This window comes from Symphalangus syndactylus, chromosome 18 (genome assembly GCF_028878055.3).
Source record: "Symphalangus syndactylus isolate Jambi chromosome 18, NHGRI_mSymSyn1-v2.1_pri, whole genome shotgun sequence".
NCBI classification, from domain to species: domain Eukaryota; kingdom Metazoa; phylum Chordata; class Mammalia; order Primates; family Hylobatidae; genus Symphalangus; species Symphalangus syndactylus.
Genome location: NC_072440.2, coordinates 100930129 through 100947408, shown reverse-complemented (window position 1 = coordinate 100947408; position 17280 = coordinate 100930129). Strand labels below are relative to the sequence as shown.

At 45.9% G+C, this 17280-nt stretch overlaps 1 protein-coding gene across 2 annotated transcripts in view; it reads right to left on the bottom strand.

Moving 5' to 3' along the window:
• The window catches only part of E2F6 (E2F transcription factor 6), a 111126-nt gene that overhangs the window by 23456 nt on the left and 70390 nt on the right, over window positions 1-17280 (bottom strand). Inside the window, exon 8 of one of the 2 annotated variants that reach the window (XR_010117253.1) lies at window positions 15156-15251. The exons of the other annotated variant lie outside the window; for it this stretch is intronic. The gene's annotated coding sequence lies outside the window, so the exon portion shown is untranslated. Of the gene's footprint in view, window positions 1-15155; window positions 15252-17280 lie in introns of those variants that run through there. 2 annotated transcript variants of the gene reach the window in all.

Below are 17280 nucleotides of genomic sequence, written 5' to 3'. Positions count from 1 at the left end.
CATCATGGCTCACTGCAGCCTAGACCTTCTGGGTTCAAGCAATTCTCCCACCTCAGCCTCCCGAGACGCTGGAACTACATTCATGCATCACCACACTTGGCTAATTTTTTATTTTTTGTAGAGACAGAATCTCACTATGTTGCCCAGACTGGTCTCGAACTCCTGGGGAGCCCAGCAATTCTAAAAGCTGATTACCATAAAGGCATCTTGAGTTTGGGTCTAAATTCCCTGGCAGCTAAAACAAAGGGAGGAACATATTGAGTTACACAGTTTTCTTTTTCTGACAAAAGAATGCATACAAATTGACTTGAAGAGCCGGGCATTTTCCTGGAATGAAGTGCCTGCCAAAACATGCTGAGTGTAAAAAGAGACACTGGGTTGTGGAATCGACCGAGGCTTCCACCACAGTATTGCAAAAGACCCACAGAGGCTGTTCAAGCAGACGATGCTTGTAGGACATTCCCAAAAAGGCAGAGGCCACCGGGAACATCATAACTCAGGGAAGGCACTTCTACCTTTGATGTCCCTGTTCTCTTAGGACAAGTACAAGAAGAACCCAATGAAAACATGGCTTCACCTATATCCCAAAACCACAGCAGAGCCCTCAGAGTGGCTTCACTGCAAGGATCCAGCATCTCCATTCATGGTCTGTGGATGGTTGACATTTGAAGAAAACACCCAGCCACATATACATGTGTGTATCCATGTACACGTTATACGTATGTGTGTGTGTATACACATGCAGTTTTTTTATTGTAAAACTAGTTGCTAGTGTTCTTTGCAGAAAATTTTGAAATATAGAAAAACATGAAAAAAGAATATGCCAGTAATAGCAATTCAGAAAGACAACCTCAATTAGACCTTGCTATATTTATCTTTAGTAATTTATCTACGTGTGAGATATATATACATATATCTCTGAGTGTGACCCTAGGGTCATTGGGTCATTCTCTGCGCCTTTTTTTAATCTCAAACTTTTTCATTTAACAAGATTTTATATATATATATATATATTTAGGCAGGGTCATGCTGTGTCACCCAGGCTGGAGTGCAGTGGTGCAATCATGGCTCACGGCAAACATGACCTCTCGGGCTCAAGCCATTCTCCCATCTCAGCCTCTCGAGTAGCTGGGCCTATAGATGGGCACCATCATGCCTGGCTAATTTTTTTAATTGTGCCACGCTGCCCAGGCTCAAGTGATCCTTCCACTTTAGCAGTCCAAAATGCTGGGATTACAGGCATGGGCCACCATGCTGGGCCAAGATGGGGCATTCTAAGATTCAAGAGGAAAGACTTTATTGAAAGTATTTTTGTTGCAATGATTAGAAAAATAATATTTTTAAAACATTAAGCTAAATTATAAAAACTAAACTGTTATGAATGAACTGAGAGTTAAAACAAACAGTACATTAAAAAATTCGTTGTGTTTTTTTTTTAATTTTCCCTGTGAAGTGTAATTTATGTACAGAGAAGGGCACAAAATAAATGTATAGCTTAGTCAATATCCATCATCTGGGTCAATAAATAGACATTGCCAGAACCGGAAATGCCTCCTCACACCTCCTGCCAGTCACTACTTCCTTCCTCCTTCTCAAAAGTAAACACTTATCCTGATTCTATTATTCCTTACTTCTTAGTTTTGCCTGTTTTTTAAACAACTTTTTTTTTTCCTCTTTTTTTTGAGACGGAGTCTCTCTCTGTCACCTAGGCTGGAGTGCAGTGGTGTGATCTTGGCTCAGTGCAACCTCCGCCTCCTGGGTTCACGCCATTCTCCTGCCTCAGCCTCCCGAGTAGCTGGGACTACAGGCGCCCGCCACTACGCCCAGCTAATTTTTTGTATTTTTAGTAGAAACGGGATTTCACCGTGTTAGCCAGGATGGTCTCGATCTCCTGACCTCGTGATCCGCCTGCCTTGGCCTCCCAAAGTGCTGGGATTACAGGCATGAGCCACGGCGCCCGGCCAAAACAACTTTTTATACTTAGAATCGAATGTGTGTATTCTTTTGCATCTGCTTTCTTTTGCTGCATACTATGCTTGTGAGAGTCCGTACACTGTTGAATTAACCATAGTTCCTTCATTTTCCTTGCTGCATGGTATTCTATTGTGAGTCCACCATAATTATTTTTATTACTTTACCTCTGATGGAAGTTTAAGTTGTTTCCAGTTTGGGGGTACTTATAAATAATGCTGCTCTAAATATTCCACATGCCTCTTGGCCTCTTCGTAAGCATATGTTTCTGGTGAATACTTACTTAGGAGTAAAATTGCTGGATGTAGGGTATGTCTGTCTTCAGTTTTAGTAGATAAAGCCAAACTGTTTTCCAGAGTGACTATATCTGTTCATATTCTCACTGTAAGAAAGCTCCTGTTGCTCTACACCTTAGGAACAATTGGTATTATCAGATTTTTAAACTTTATTCATTCTGGTGAATGTGGTTTTCTTAAATAATTTGCATATCCCTAGTAACTAATGAGGCTAAGCACTTTTTCATATGCTTAATGACCAGTCGCATATCCTATCGTGAAGGATCCGTTCTGATCTCTTGACCATGTTTCTAGTGGTTTGTCTTTTCCTTACTGACTTATGGGAATTCTTTACATATTTTGGATACTCTGTTGTATTCATTTCCTATTGCTGCTGTAATAAATTACCACAAACTAACTTAAAACCATGCAAATGTATTCCCTTATTGTCTGCAGGTGAGAAGTCCAAAATCATTCTCAAGGGGTTGAAATCGAGGGGAGAACTGTTTCCTTGCCTTTTCTAACTTCTAGAAGTCACCTACATTCTCTAGCCTGTGGCCCTTTCCACACATCACTCTAATCTCTTGCTTCTGTTGTCACATCTTCTGCTGCATCTCTGCCTCCTTCTTATAAGAACTCTCATGATGCACTTAGAAGACCACCTAAATAATCCAGTCTAGTCTTCCCATTGCAGGATTCTCAGCTTAACCACATCTGTAAAGTACCTTTTTCCATGTAAGGCAAAACAGTCACAGGTTCTGGGCATCTGGATGTGGACAGCTTTGGGGGTCATTATTCTGACTACCACGTCTAGTATACAAAGCTAACAAAAAATAAATTTTTTTCAAATCAAACTACTACTAAGGTACCAAATCAAAGTGTCAATTTGAAAAGATAATAGTAACACCCAGTGCTGGTCAGAACAGTGAATTACTAGCCTCTTGGAGGGCATTTGACAACACCTATGAAAGGCCTTAAAAAGGCCTATTCCTTTCGACCCACTAATTCCACTTCCAGGCCTTTGGCATCATCAGACACTGGGGAAGTGTGCAGCCATTAAAAACCATACTTTAAAGATACTTAATGGGCTGGGCACAGTGGCTTATGCCTGTAATCTCAGCACTTTGGGAGGCCAAGGCGCGCAGATCATCTGAGGTCAAGAGTTCGAGACCAGCCTGGCCAACATGGCAAAACTCCATCTCTACTAAACATGTAAAAATTAGCCAGGCGTGGTGGCATGTGTCTGTAATCCCAGCTACTCAGGAGGCTGAGGCAGGAGAACTGCTTGCACCTGGGAGGCAGAGGTTGCAATGAGCCAAGATGGAGACACTGCACCCCAGCCTGGGTGACAAAGTGAGACTCCATCTCAAAAAAATAAAAATTAAAATAAAAAATAAAATAAAAAGATAAAAATGAAAGATACTTAATGGCACGATACACATTACAAGATATACCATGATATGTTAAGTGCCATTTACCTAAGTGTGTTTCTCAGAACATTAGCTCTATATAACATCTACAGTAAAATGTTCCATAAATATATTTGGGGAATATTGCAGCCTTACCTTTCTTTCAGAAATGTATGATAATATTAGAACATTAAAGGCTCCAACAAGTCCTAGAAGAAGAAAAACATAACTACCTAACCCGATATTTCCCAAACTTATTTGACTGCAGCTCTCTTTCTTTATGGTATACTTATTAAAATCTTGCAAAACTAGAGTCCACATAACATACAGAAAATCTTATTGGCAAGGCATGGTGGCCCATGCCTGTAATTCCAGCCCTTTGGGAGGCTGAGGTGGGAGTATGACTTGAGACCAGGAATTCAAAACCAGCCTGGGCAACATAGCAAGATCCCATTTATATATATATTTTTTTGAGCAGAGTTTTGCTCTTGATGCCCAGGCTGGAGGGCAATGGCACGATTTCGGCTCACCACAACCTCCGCCTGCTGGGTTCAAGTGAGTCTCCTGCCTCAGCCTCCCAAGTAGCTGAGATTACAGGCATGCGCCACCACACCTAGCTTATTACAATTTTTTTTTTTTAATTAGTGAGGCATGGTGGTGTGCACCTGTAGCCCTGGCCACTTGGGAGGCTGAGGTGGGAAGATCGCATAAGCTGGGAGGTTGAGGCTCCAGCAAGCTATGATCACACCATTGCACTTCAGCCTGGGCAATGGAGACAGACCTTTCTCAAAGGAAAAAAAAAAAGAATGCCCCATCTCACACTGTATGGTCTATCGCATATAAGACAGCTATCTGTTTTGTCTTGTCATTTAAACTTTTTTTAAAATTTAAATTTTATTTTATTTTATTTTTTGAGATGGGGTCTCGCTCTGTTGCCCAGGCTGGAGTGCAGTGGCATGACTTCGGCTCACTGCAACCTCCACCTCCTGGTGGCGATCCTCCCACCTCAGCCTTCCAAGTAGCTGGGACTACAAGGTGCATGCCACCACATCTGGCTGATATTTTTGCATTTTTGGTGGAGACAGGGTTTCACCATGTTGCCCAGGCTGGTCTCAAACTCCTGAGCTCAAGCGACCTGCCTGCCTCGGCCTCCCAAAGTGCTGGGATTACAGGCATGAGCCACTGCGCCTGGCCTAAACTTTTTAAATATATGCATTTACATAAAGTAGCCCACGCAGAAAAGTACTGATGTTCTTTCAAAACCATCAGGAACATGAGCTTTTATTTGAATGAACAGAGAAAAGAAATTGATTGCTATTCTTCGAAAAGAGGACTCTGTTGTATACACACCATAGCCTCCTGTTAACTAGTCATTAAAAGTCTTTGAGATTTCTGCAGTAAAACAAGGTGATTACATCTTTGATAATCTAATGCTTCCTAAAATTAGTTGATCAGATAACCTTTTCTCTGGTATATAATATATATTAAAAAACCTCACACTCTTAGTGTTCCATGAAACACACTTTGAGAAACATTGAATTAATTCATTTTTCAAATTTTCCAGTTAGAGAAACTGAAGCCAGAGGAGAGAAGGGACAATCCCAAGGTCACCCAGTAAGTTATAGTTAGAGCCCCTCTACACCAGGCTGCCTCGAAAGGAGAGGTCACTCAGACAGCAGCCACACTTACCAGTAACTGTGGGTTTATAATAAAAAGTGGCAAGAATAACATAACTGTCCAGATATTCACCACTCAGCTTGCAAACTAAAATTCTGCAAAGATAGTCCAAGTCTTCTAAGTACCCCTCTCTGGTCACATCTCACTTCCTTATAGAGGTAACCGCTGTTTTAAAGCTGGTGTTTATCTTTTCTATGCATGTCTTTCTACATATACCACTGTGTTGATTTGCTAGGGATGCCTTATCAAAGTACCATAAACTGAGGGGCCTAAGCAACAGAAAGTAGTTCTCTCATAGCTCTGGAGGCTGAAGTCCAAGACTGAGGTGTGAGCAGGCTGGTTCCTTTCCCTCTGTCTCCACATGGCCGGCCCTCTGTATGTGTCTCTCCTAATGGCTTCTTCTTCTAAGGATGCCAGTCCAATTGAATCTGGGCCCACCTTAATGACCTCATTTTAATTTAACAACCTATTTGAAGGCCCTATCTCCAAATACAGTCACATTCTGAGGGTGCTGGGTTAGGGCTTCCACATATGAATTTTGGGGGGCACATTTATTTCGGCCCGTAACAACCTCCTACATGCTCTTTCTCCTGTAGATAATTTTTTGGGGTATTATCAACAACGCTGCAATGAATATTCTCACACAAGGTTTGGTGTCACATTTGCTAACTAGAGCTGAGTGTATGTGCCTGGGAGTGAAATTGCTGGATTATTCGGGTTGTTTATTGACTAGACCATCCTTTTCTCATTGATCCATAATGTTATATGTCAAGTTGCCAAAGACACATGGGAAATGTCTGGGCTCACCAGCCTGTGGGTCTATTTGTCCCTCTGGACTAATTCACAAAGGAGAGCCCTCTGTTAGGGACTGAATTGTGTCCCTCCAGCTCCCAAATTCATGCTCCGAAGTCCTGATCCCCAGGACCTCAAAATGTGACCTAATTTGGAAATAGGTTGTTGCAAATGTGATAAATGGAGATGAGGTCATCTTGGAGTCGGGTGGGTGCCTCATCCAATATGCCTGGTGTCCTTACAGAACGGGGAAATTTGGACACAGATCCACACAGAAGGACACCGTGTGAAGATGAAGATGGCCACGTGTGCACCAAGGAAAGCGCCCTGGAATGAAGCAACCCTGCCTACACCTTGACTTCAGATTTCTAGCCTCCGGAGCTGTAGGGAAATAAATTTCTGCTATTTAAGCCCTCCAGTTCGTGGTGCCTTGATACGGCAGCCCTGGGGAAATGGATACAGCCTCTATTCCACTTTCCCACTTCCGACCCTCCTTCCCCAACTCTCTTCACTGCTTGCAAAGCCAGAAATAGCATAGGATGGTGAGTCAGGGCTGGCACTGCTCAAGAGCACTGCCAGCCACACCCTGGCCGCCTACCCTCACTATTAAGAGAAAGCACAGGGCAGTGCCGTGGACTGGGACTCCGACCCCCGACTCAACCAGCCACAATGGTCTGTGTGTCTTTAACAAGTTACCAACCCTCTCTGGGCTTTAGTCTCCTTGGCTGTAAAATTGGGCTGCTGCTTGGGATTTTCAACTGTTCTGTTTATAACATAGCATTTTTAGGTCACCAGAAATAAAAATATTCTGCTTGCCTCCCACTTTCAGCAAACTTGGGTGGCAAAGATGACTTCAATTCTTCTAATTATCAGAGCCACAAATGGCTCTGTCTCATCCTCAAGATGAGTTTGGTTTTTACGTTTTAATCTGAGCTCTGCCCATTTTGCAGATAGTTATCTGTGAGGCTGTCGTGTGTGTGTGTGTGTGTGTGTGTGTGTGTGTGTGTGTTGGATTGCTTGTAGTAGCTGCTTACTTGATTTCACAAGGATGCTGTCTGACCAGGGTCTCTCAGAATGACTGAGTCCAGGTGGACCTTGGCCAGGTTTGAACCAGCACCCAAGATAAAGTATTTAATTCTTCTCTATCTCTAGACCAAGGGTAATGGAAATCATCAGACACCAAGCAGCTTATGCATTCCAAAGGTTTCAGGAATGAACGTTGGTTCTGTGGTTCCCCGTTTGGCATCTGGCTTTCATTAGGCCATAAAAAACAGTTTATGGCCCTTCTGGTTGGAACAATAACTTTCACAGTATCCATAGTGGCTGAGTGGTTATCAGAGGAAGAAAGACTACTAGCAGTCTCTGCGTCCTTGCTGTCTGTCATGGGCGGTGCTAGCCTTATGTGTTAACTTATTCATCTTGCTTCAACCTTACACGGGTAGGTATTAGGACTGCCGTTTTTAGATCTGGCTCAGAGAGGCTTAGAGACTTTTTACCAAGGTCACATAGCCAGCAGAGCCTGGATTCAAATTTAGGCTTTCTAATTCCTCAACCAGCATCTTTTTTCTTTTTGTTGAGATGGAGTTTCACTCTTGTTGCCCAGGCTGGAGGGCAATAGCGTGATTTCAGCTCACTGCAACCTCCGCTTCCCGGGTTCAAGTGATTCTCCTACCTCAGCCTCCCGAGTAGCTGGGATTACAGGCATGTGCCACCACGCCCAGCCAATTTTGTATTTTTTAGTAGAGACGGGGTTTCTCCATGTTGGCCAGGCTGGTCTCAAACTTCCGGCCTTCAGTGATCCGCCCACCTCAGCCTCCCGAAGTGTTGGGATTACAGGCGTGAGCCACCATGCCTGGCCAACGAGCATCTTTGTTGAAAAAAATCTTACCTAGACAATTTTGGTGACAGTTTTACTTATTAAAATTTTATTTGAGCTCCTATGCCTCTATAGACTAGATGCCTGGCACACGTGGGGAGTAAAATACTTCTGTGTTTGAACTGTTCAACTATCTACTCTGGACAGGAACTGTGTTTATCAAGTGTTTGGCAAAGGGATAGTGTATATGGGCACTTTGTACATATAAGTTCAATGTTAAAAGTAAACATGGGCACATCAGGATTTTAACAAGTTTATTTGAACATTAAGCTCAGCAACTCATGTATCGGGCAGCACCCGACTGCTGGCTGTTCAAGATGCCGTCGAGGGCACGCAAGGGGAAAACCTTTATAAGGTGTTTGTACAGTGAAGACAAATAAAATATTTGGTTGGTTAAAGTGAAAAGCCTGTGGTTAGAGATTTGCTGGCAGTTTGCGATTGGTTAAGCATAAGTTTCATTTTACTCTTTTCACTGAGTTGGGCTTTTCTTTGCTTAGGAACCTGAGGTGTTGAAGCTCTCTCAGCCTAATAGCCTCCCAACTAATTCTAATAAAAAGAGGACAAGCAGCTGCAGCCAGCACAGCAGCCTGCACCAGGATCTGGCTTCCTGTAGTTTCCTCTGAGTGGTTTCTGTTCTGCCTTCTGCAGGGGGTACCTTTGGTGGACACTGTGATGTGTCACCCAGATGCCCCTTCTCCAAAAAACTTGCTTCCCTAGCTCGTGGGAATGCTGTCTACAGACAAAGCTGTCAGCCCCTTCAGGATTTGCCTCAGCTGCAGAGAGCTGGTTGGCCCAAGATCATGCCCTTTTGGGGTGGCCCACATCCAATGGGGAAGGTATAAGGGCTTGGTCAGCTGGGCTCACCAGCTGTGAGGGCCATTCTGGCTCTCGTGCTTTCTGTGGTCAGCGAGGCTGTCATTGGGCCTCACCTTCTCCTTTTGCCCAATCCTGCTTCCTTCCGCCCTCTTTTCCAGGGCAGGTGCAGATGGCACTCCTTAACAAACATCCTGCCTATAAACGACCTGTACCAGCTCCTCCCTCCCACTCCTTCTTCGAGACAGTCCTTCAGAGGCAGGAAAGGTGGCCCTGCACCCCTGAGCCTCCTCCCTCTGAGCCCCATGACCTTTGGCCTGGTGCTGGCTTCTTGGTGGGCCGCCACCTTGGGCACTTTCCTGAGTGCTTCTGAATCCCAGTCCTGGGGATGGATGGCTGGTTTTCTGGGGCAATCCCCAAACCCTGGGCTTTTCTCATTGATTATGGTGACTGTCACGAACAGCTTCCAGCATAGAGGCAAGCATTGCTAGCTGCTTCCACAGGAACTAATTTAGTCAGAAATCCTAACCGCGGCAGGCAGTACATGGGTGCATTTCATATTTTGCTTTCCAGATCTTTCCTGCACCTGGAGGGGAATGAGCTTATCAGGCAACAGTGAAAACCAATAACTGCTTAAATGCGGTTGCTGAGGCTTTGAAAAATGGTGTCAGTCTGCCTTTGCAGAGCTCCCTCTGCTAAGGAGGATCTGCTATGAGAAAAGGTCATGATAATCCCTTTGCTCAGCATGTGAGAGTTCCTTTATTATTATTTAAATGAAAGCCTGAGGAGTAGAACCTTGGTTAATCAAATTCTTTCAACGTATCGCAGCACAGCCCTGCCCTTCATAGGCCATCTCCCTTCTCTTAGTGGCAAATAGTAGAAATAAACTTGACCTAGTTTAACAACAATAACAAAATCCAGAAGGGAGAATGTATTTTAAGGTATTTCACCAAACCTAAGGTCAGAAATGCTCCCAGGACCCAGAAAGGATCAGACACATGATCTGGGATATCTGTCCCCGAATTCTGCATCTGTGTATTTGTGTGTGCGTGTGTGTGCACTTGTGTGAATGTATGTGCGCATGTGTATGTGTCTTTCCCTGGATCAAGTGCCTGGATCAAGTGGCAAATGGCCAATTCGCCATTCCAAGCTTTATATATAAACATTTTAACCACATCAAGATACTAACTAAACTCTCTCTTGGACTCAATCCCAAATTCCTAGGAGATACAAGTTCATTGGCGGGTTTTGGTCACATATTAACTTTCCACGCTGTTAGGCAGGGGCACCAGGGAGGACCATGCAATCCAAACCTGCAGCCAGGGACCCACCCCTGTGGCTGTGACCAATGGCCCCAAGATGGGCACTCCCAGCCAGCCCTGCAGATTTGAGCCAGGCAACTTGCTTTGCTGCCTAGAGAGTGATGATTCAGCTGCAGACTGAAATAATTACCTGCGTGTGAGGCAAGCAAGAGCCTGCGCTGAAGTCAGCAACACGTTCCTGAGCTCACCTTGTCACAGATCCCTGTGCAGCCTGATTCTGCCGTGGGGCATCCACCCCAATGGGGGACTAACGAGAACGGTGAAGAGCTCGTCTGTGTTTAATAAGAAAGGCTACCGCATGTTGAATAACTTCTAACGTACCAGGTGTTATACATACAGCACCTCTCAGCTTCACAAGGAATCTGTCAAGAGATAGCATTATGTGCCCATCTTACAGATCAGGAAAACCGATGCTCAAAGAAATTAATGAAGTCATCCAAATTCACATTGCTAGAATGAAGTGGGTGGAATTTAGAATTTGATTATAAATCAGGTTAGTTCTACAGCTGGTAAGTCTTCCCAGAATGATGATATGTCACCTTCTAAATAATGACTAGATCACACAAGTGAAACTTTAATAATGTGTAAATTGTATGATTGAGGAAGGCTGGGAGAGGCTACATGAGGCAAAAACCACTCACTGAAACGTGAAGCGTTCTGTCAGTCACCGGCAGCCCAGCCTTCAGTGTAGACTAATTCCCAGTAATTACGGAATGGGGAGACTTCCCTGAATTTGCTCCATCTTCCCTTTTTGTGCTTCTTAATTGCTTTGAGAATCATCTAGATGCTTGTGTGGCCTTGGTCCAGGCCTATGATGCAAACCAAGTGACATGGGGCAGGAGTAGGGGCTGATACTCTGCTTTCAGGGTCTCTGATCGAGGTGAGGAAAGCAGGCCCAGCTGGTGGCCGAGTGTATACCATTTGAGGGGGGGGCGTGGGTGTGTGGTGGAAAGAGCACTGAACTCTGGGTCCACACGCCTGACTTCTCACTCCAGCACCAGCTCTTGACGATGGTGGGACTCAGGTTGACCCACTTGCCAACCCTGACCTCCAGCTTCTTCATCTCCAAGATGGCCTTTTTTTTTTTGAGACGGAGTTTCACTCTTGTTGCCCAGGCTAGAGTGCACTAGTGCCATCTCGGCTCACTGCAACCTCCGCCTCTGGGGTTCAAGTGATTCTCCTGCCTCAGCCTCCCGAGTAGCTGGGATTATAGGCGCCTGCCACTACGCCTGGCTAATTTTTGTATTTTTAGTAGAGACGGGGTTTTGCCATGTTGGCCAGGCTGGTCTGGAACTCCCGACCTCAGGTGATCCGTCCGCCTCGGCCTCCCAAAGTGCTGGGATTACAGGTGTGAGCCACCATGCCTGGCCCAAGATGGCCTTATTAACCTGCCTTGTCTCCCTCTCTGCATTGTACTGACATGTGTTATTAGTCTGTAATAGCAATAGTTACCATGTAATCATCGTGGTTCAAATTGACTCCCACTCACCACAAGCCAAGCCCTTTACATTTATTTCCTCATAACCCTAACAAGTTGATCCTATGATTAGCCCCATTTTACAGATGAGGCAACAGAGCCTGAAGGGTGAAATAACATGCCCCAGACTGAGTGTGCCTGGACCCACAGTCCGAACAGAGCACTGCCTCACTGGCCCGGAGAGTGTCTATCATCTGGAAGGTTTTGCTATTATTGTCAAGCATGGTCCTAATCCAGGCAGCCCAGGATGTGACCTAGGCAGGGGAACTGGGGTGGGGAACAGATCCTTGGAGCCCTGCCGCCTCTACCTTCCCAGTATCACCAAGGAAACCACAGCTCCTTTGTTGTTGCCATGGCAACCATCTAAACTCTCTCTTTCCCTCAGCTTCACCATGGAGACAGCCAACGGGAAAGAAGTTCCTGAGTGGGAGGCAGTACAGCAGGGAGAGGTGAGAATGTGCCTCCAGGAACCAGGACTGGAAATTCCCACTCTGCTGAGGAATGCAGAGGCATTCCTGGAGCTGCACAGAAGTACATTGTCGAAGCCGGGATGTCCCTGGGGAAACATAGGTTGGAAGAATTGTTTTCTGAATTTATTTCTAGAGGTTGCCTTTCCTGTAGTCAGCCATTGTCCAAACCAAAGGAAATTCCCAAATTTTCGTATCTCACAGATGCTGAAATTCTACTTGGCCAGGTCTTTTCCCTGTCTAATTTTGCTTCCAACTTGCTGGACGACATTGGGTAACTCAAGTATATCTCCCCAGGCAAGTGTCAGATGAACCTGACAAGTTACACCAATGGCATTCGGGCTTCCAGACTTCTAGGCCAGGATAAGTTCTTTAAGAAAACACAAGGTTCCAACCCAGGGTTGCCACACTTTTTAAATTTCTATTTGTTTGAGACAGAGTCTTGCTCTGTCACCCAGGCTGGAGTGCAGTGGCACATTCTTGGCTCACTGCAGCCTCCACCTCTGAGGTTCAAGCCATCCTCCCATCTCAGCCTCCTGAGGAGCTGGGACTATAGGCACATGCCACTATGCCCAACTAATTTTTGTATTTTTTGTAGAGACAGGGTTTCACAGACTGTTGCCCAGGCTGGTCTGGAACTCCTGAGCTCAAGCCATCTGCCGGCCTCAACCTTCCAAAATGCTGGGATTACAGGCGTGAGCTGCAAGGCCCGGCCACCACACTTTTATTTGGGGAGATCAGGATGTCAGAATTGAAAACTGCATTTAATCTACAGAGGCAGGGTGATGTGACAGTTAGTTAAGAGCAGGCACAAGGAAATCAGACCTGCCAAGTTCAGGTCCCAACTCTGTGACATGATGCTGTGTGACTTGTACCAGTTTGATCTCCCCTAGCCTTAGTTTCTTCAGAAGAAAAAGTGGGTTAATAATTGGGTCAGGCGCAGTGGCTCACGCCTGTAATCCCAGCACTTTGGGAGGCTGAGGCGGGCAGATCACGAGGTCAGGAGTTCGAGACCAGCCTGGCCAACATGGAGAAACCCTGTCTCTACCAAAAAAATACAAAAATTAGCTGGGTGTGCTGGTGGGTTCCTGTAATCCCAGCTACACAGGAGGCTGAGGCAGGAGAATCGCTTGAACCCGGGAGGCGGAGGCTGCAGTGAGCCGAGATTGCACCACTGCACTCCAGCCTGGGTGACAGAGCAAGACTCCGTCTCAGGAAAAAAAAATAGCTGGACATGGTGGTGCATGCCTATAGTCCCAGCTACTCGGGAGGCTGAGGCAGGAGAATCACTTGAACCCGGGAGGCGGAGGTTGCAGTGAGCTGAGATCCTGCCACTGCACTTCGGCCTGGGTGACAGAGCAAGACTCCATCTCAGAAAAAAAAAAAAAAAAATAGCCGGGCATGGTGGTGTGTGCCTATAGTCCCAGCTACTTGGGAGGCTGAGGCAGGAGAATCACTTGAACCCGGGAGGCGGAGGTTGCAGTGAGCCGAGATCCTGCCACTGCACTTCAGCCTGGGTGACAGAGTGAGACTCTGTCTCAAAAAAAAAACCAAAATTGTGTCTTTCTCTTAAGGTTCTTATGGTGATTGAGATACACTGTGCAAGGCTTTAACGCAATGCCCAGAACATGGCAACACTCAATAAATACTAGCAAATATCACCATCATTATTTCCATCATTGCACCAAAGACATTTTAACAACAAAAAATATATATGTCTTGGCCAAAATGATAGTTTAAATTGCATACATTGAGCTTTTGGAAGTGTCACTCATTGATTCTCTGTTTCATCAGAGTGGACCTAAGAATCCCTGGATTCAGTGATCTTGGGATTCTTTCTGCTCTAAGAGGCAATGCTTTTGGGGTTGTTAACAGCCTTGATTAGCAAAGGAATGTTCATGGCCCATGGCTAAAGATAAGTGAGAAATCAGGTGCCCTTAGTGGCCATCCTCAACTTGGATTAGACTCTGGTTCTACACAGCAGATCTTTCATGCAGGGCCGGACTATTTCAGGAAATCAGAGCCACAGATATGTAATCCTTCCCTACTCTCCTCCTTGTCTCTGTTGGTGATGTCAGGCTTCAGCCACACTGGCCGTTAACTGAGGTCCGAGGGTCCTGGCCTGGAATCCGGAGCCCCTCACTGCCTCTTCTGCCTTCCTGCAAAAGCTGGTTGTTTGGGCCACTTGGTGTTTGGTTTCTGTACGGCCACTCCCACCCCCACCCCATCTCCCTGACTGCAGGCTGCGGAAGAGTGGGACGTTATGGAACCTTCTCAGCTTATTCAGAGAGGCTTCTTCTTCCTATTTAGTCTCCCTCTGGCTTTCTTTGCTGGGATCTGGGTGGTAGAAGCAGCAGGAGGATCAACGAACAGGCTGAGCGCCAAGAAGCCTGAAGATTCCAGAATCTAGCGGGAAAAGCATTCAGAGTCAGAATGAGTAAGCAACTTCATCTCCTGGCCTTTACTTTTCTGTAAAACAGAGGCAATTCTATCTCCCTCATGGATGTGATAAATTAATACTTTGGCTAGTAATACTAATATTCATTCAGGAGTGGATCTGGGTATTGTGGGGCCTGAAGCTTATTCAGTGTGGAGGGTCCTTTTTAAGAAAGAAGAATACAAATTTACAAACACATTAAATATAAAAGGGGATATTTACTTAGGATAAAAAAAGTCACAACAAATTTCAATTAAAAAGAAAAACTGGGCCAGGCACAGTGGCTCATGCCTGTAATCCCGACACTTCAGGAGGTGGAGACGCGCAGATCACTTGAGTCCAGGAGTTCCAGACCAGCCTGGGCAACATGGTGAAACTCCATCTCTACAAAAAATGCAAAAATTAGCCAGGCGTGGTAGCACACGCCTGTAGTCCCAGCTACTCAGGAGGCTGAGGTGGGAGGATCACCTGAGCTTGAGAGGTTGAGGCTGCAGTGAGCCGTGATCACGCCACTGCGCTCCAGCCTGAGTAACAGAGTGAGATCCTGTCTCAAAAAAAAGAAAAAAGAAAAACTGAACAAATACCACGAATATCACAAAATCTAGAAAAATAATGTACTACATTTTATCAATTGTCTTCTAAGCTTCTAGTACCTTTTTCCTACATTTTTTGGCTGCATACATTTTAATAGCTTCTTCCTATGCCAATGGTGTTTGGTGGTAGTATTTTCTGTTTCTGTAAAGAGATTACAAAGTTAATTCAGTCTTTTCCTTAGCACAGTTGGTCAAAATTTGTTTTTTATTATTGAGAGCTTCAACTAGGTATCAATGACAAACAAATTCTCTGCTTGCAATTGCAATTACATATTCATGATTAGAAGCATTTTCTTCAACCTTGCCATGCCTTGCTTCATCCCCACAAACCCATCCTTTTACAGCCGGAATGCATTTGTTTCAGTGTGACTTTGAGCACTGCACTTTCTGTCGTGATGCCTGGTGAGTGGGCACCATAGGCCTCAGGAGGATTTCTAGAAACCCCTCTTCCACCAGGATGGCTAGCAACAACTTAATGGAAGTGATTTTGAAATGCATCAGTATATCCCATTTACCCAGATAAAATGAATCTCCAGGCCAGGCCTACTCCTAACAATTGCATAGCCCAGGACGAGACTAGAAAGGAGGTCCCTTTTTCATATGTTTAAAATAAATTCCTGAAAGTCATCAATCACGCTAACAAACCGTTAAATACATTGTGTCCCATCCTTCTACCCTGACAATTTGAAAGGCCAGATTCAAATTTAGAATTCTCAGAATCCTGGGTTCCATCGGGAATGTGTTGTGTGGGGAAAGCTGGCCCTGCCCCCTGGCTGGCTGCCGGTTCTCCTTCTCCAGGAGGAAGCACTTTGCAGCCTGAGGGCTCTGGCACGTGTGTGGATAGCCTAGGCTCATGGCTAAGATCGACCACTCCCATGTACACAGCCATTTTGGCAGCCCCTCGGGCCTGGGGTTGCACACCAGTGTGAGCCAGCCTTTGGGAGGACGTGGGCAGTGGTCCTGACAGGCCCTGGTAACATGATTGATATTGGCAAGGGTCTCTGGGCCTGGAGTATCAATCCAGGTCTTCTGATAAGCAGATCCAGGAATGGAATTGGGGATGCAAGAAGGTTCCTGAGGAGAGACATTTTTGAAAGATAAAAAGCGACAGAGGAGAGCTGGTTGGGGAAGGATTCACGTCACAATGCTGATCTGAAACGTGTCGAGGGCAAAAATGGGCGGGGGGAGCCCCACACTGTTCTGGAGATCATTTACAGTGTGGTCAACCCGATGGGCAGTTCTGGTGCAGACTGCCCATCAGAGGAGTCCTGCATTGGGCATAGAAAGCTCCCGGCATGCTCACTGCTGGCCGGGCCACCCAGGTGGGGCTGTAGTGAATTGTGAAGGGGCTTCAGCTGGATGCTGCCAGCTAACTACTCTCCTTGCTGCTGACCAGCAAGATCCTTCTGGAAGGGAGATCTGAGCCACACGCCTCCGTGACTGCTACGGTCCACAATAGCCAGATTGGCTTTGGTAAGTGGGAGTTCATGCTGCTGGGCCCATATGTCATCTCTGCTTCTGCCAGTTCATAGCTCACGGCGTATGCTAGCTGACATCCTGTGGCTGAGCTATTTTGCCTACTTGGCTATTTAGTGCCCCTTTCGTGACTAATGCTTTCAGGTAGTTGATATATAATGCAAAGATCACCATTCTTTACGTCAATTTCCATGTATCCATGAAATGCCTCTCCCCCAGACCTCCTTGTCTCTGATCATTCATTCTTCTAGGCTGGCCCCTGACCAGTCTGCCAGGTCAGGTGACAAGGTGAACTCTTGTCACTGCCATGAGTTCAGATTTTTTTCACCTTTGGCAAAGATTCCTTCCACACAAAGTGCATGACCAGGGACAATGCTGGAATCCCCCTGATCAGAAGGGTTTCCCCTGGCCACTGTCTTTACTGGTCTGTCCCTGAGTGTCGCTGTAAGGCAGCTGCTCTCCAGTTTCTGCTTGTTTCTGCACACAGCACCCAGCCAAACCATCTGCAAATTAAATTCGGGCCCTTCCTCCACCCTCAGCCGGCTATAGAAGGCACCCCCCGCCCCCCGCTCCCACTGACGGCATGGCCATGGGGGTGTGCTGAGGGAGGGGTAATGGTGCAGCTGTGGCAGATGACACGGGGTCTGGGACACCTGCTCATACAACTTCCCTGTGCTCCCTCACCCCTAGCTCAG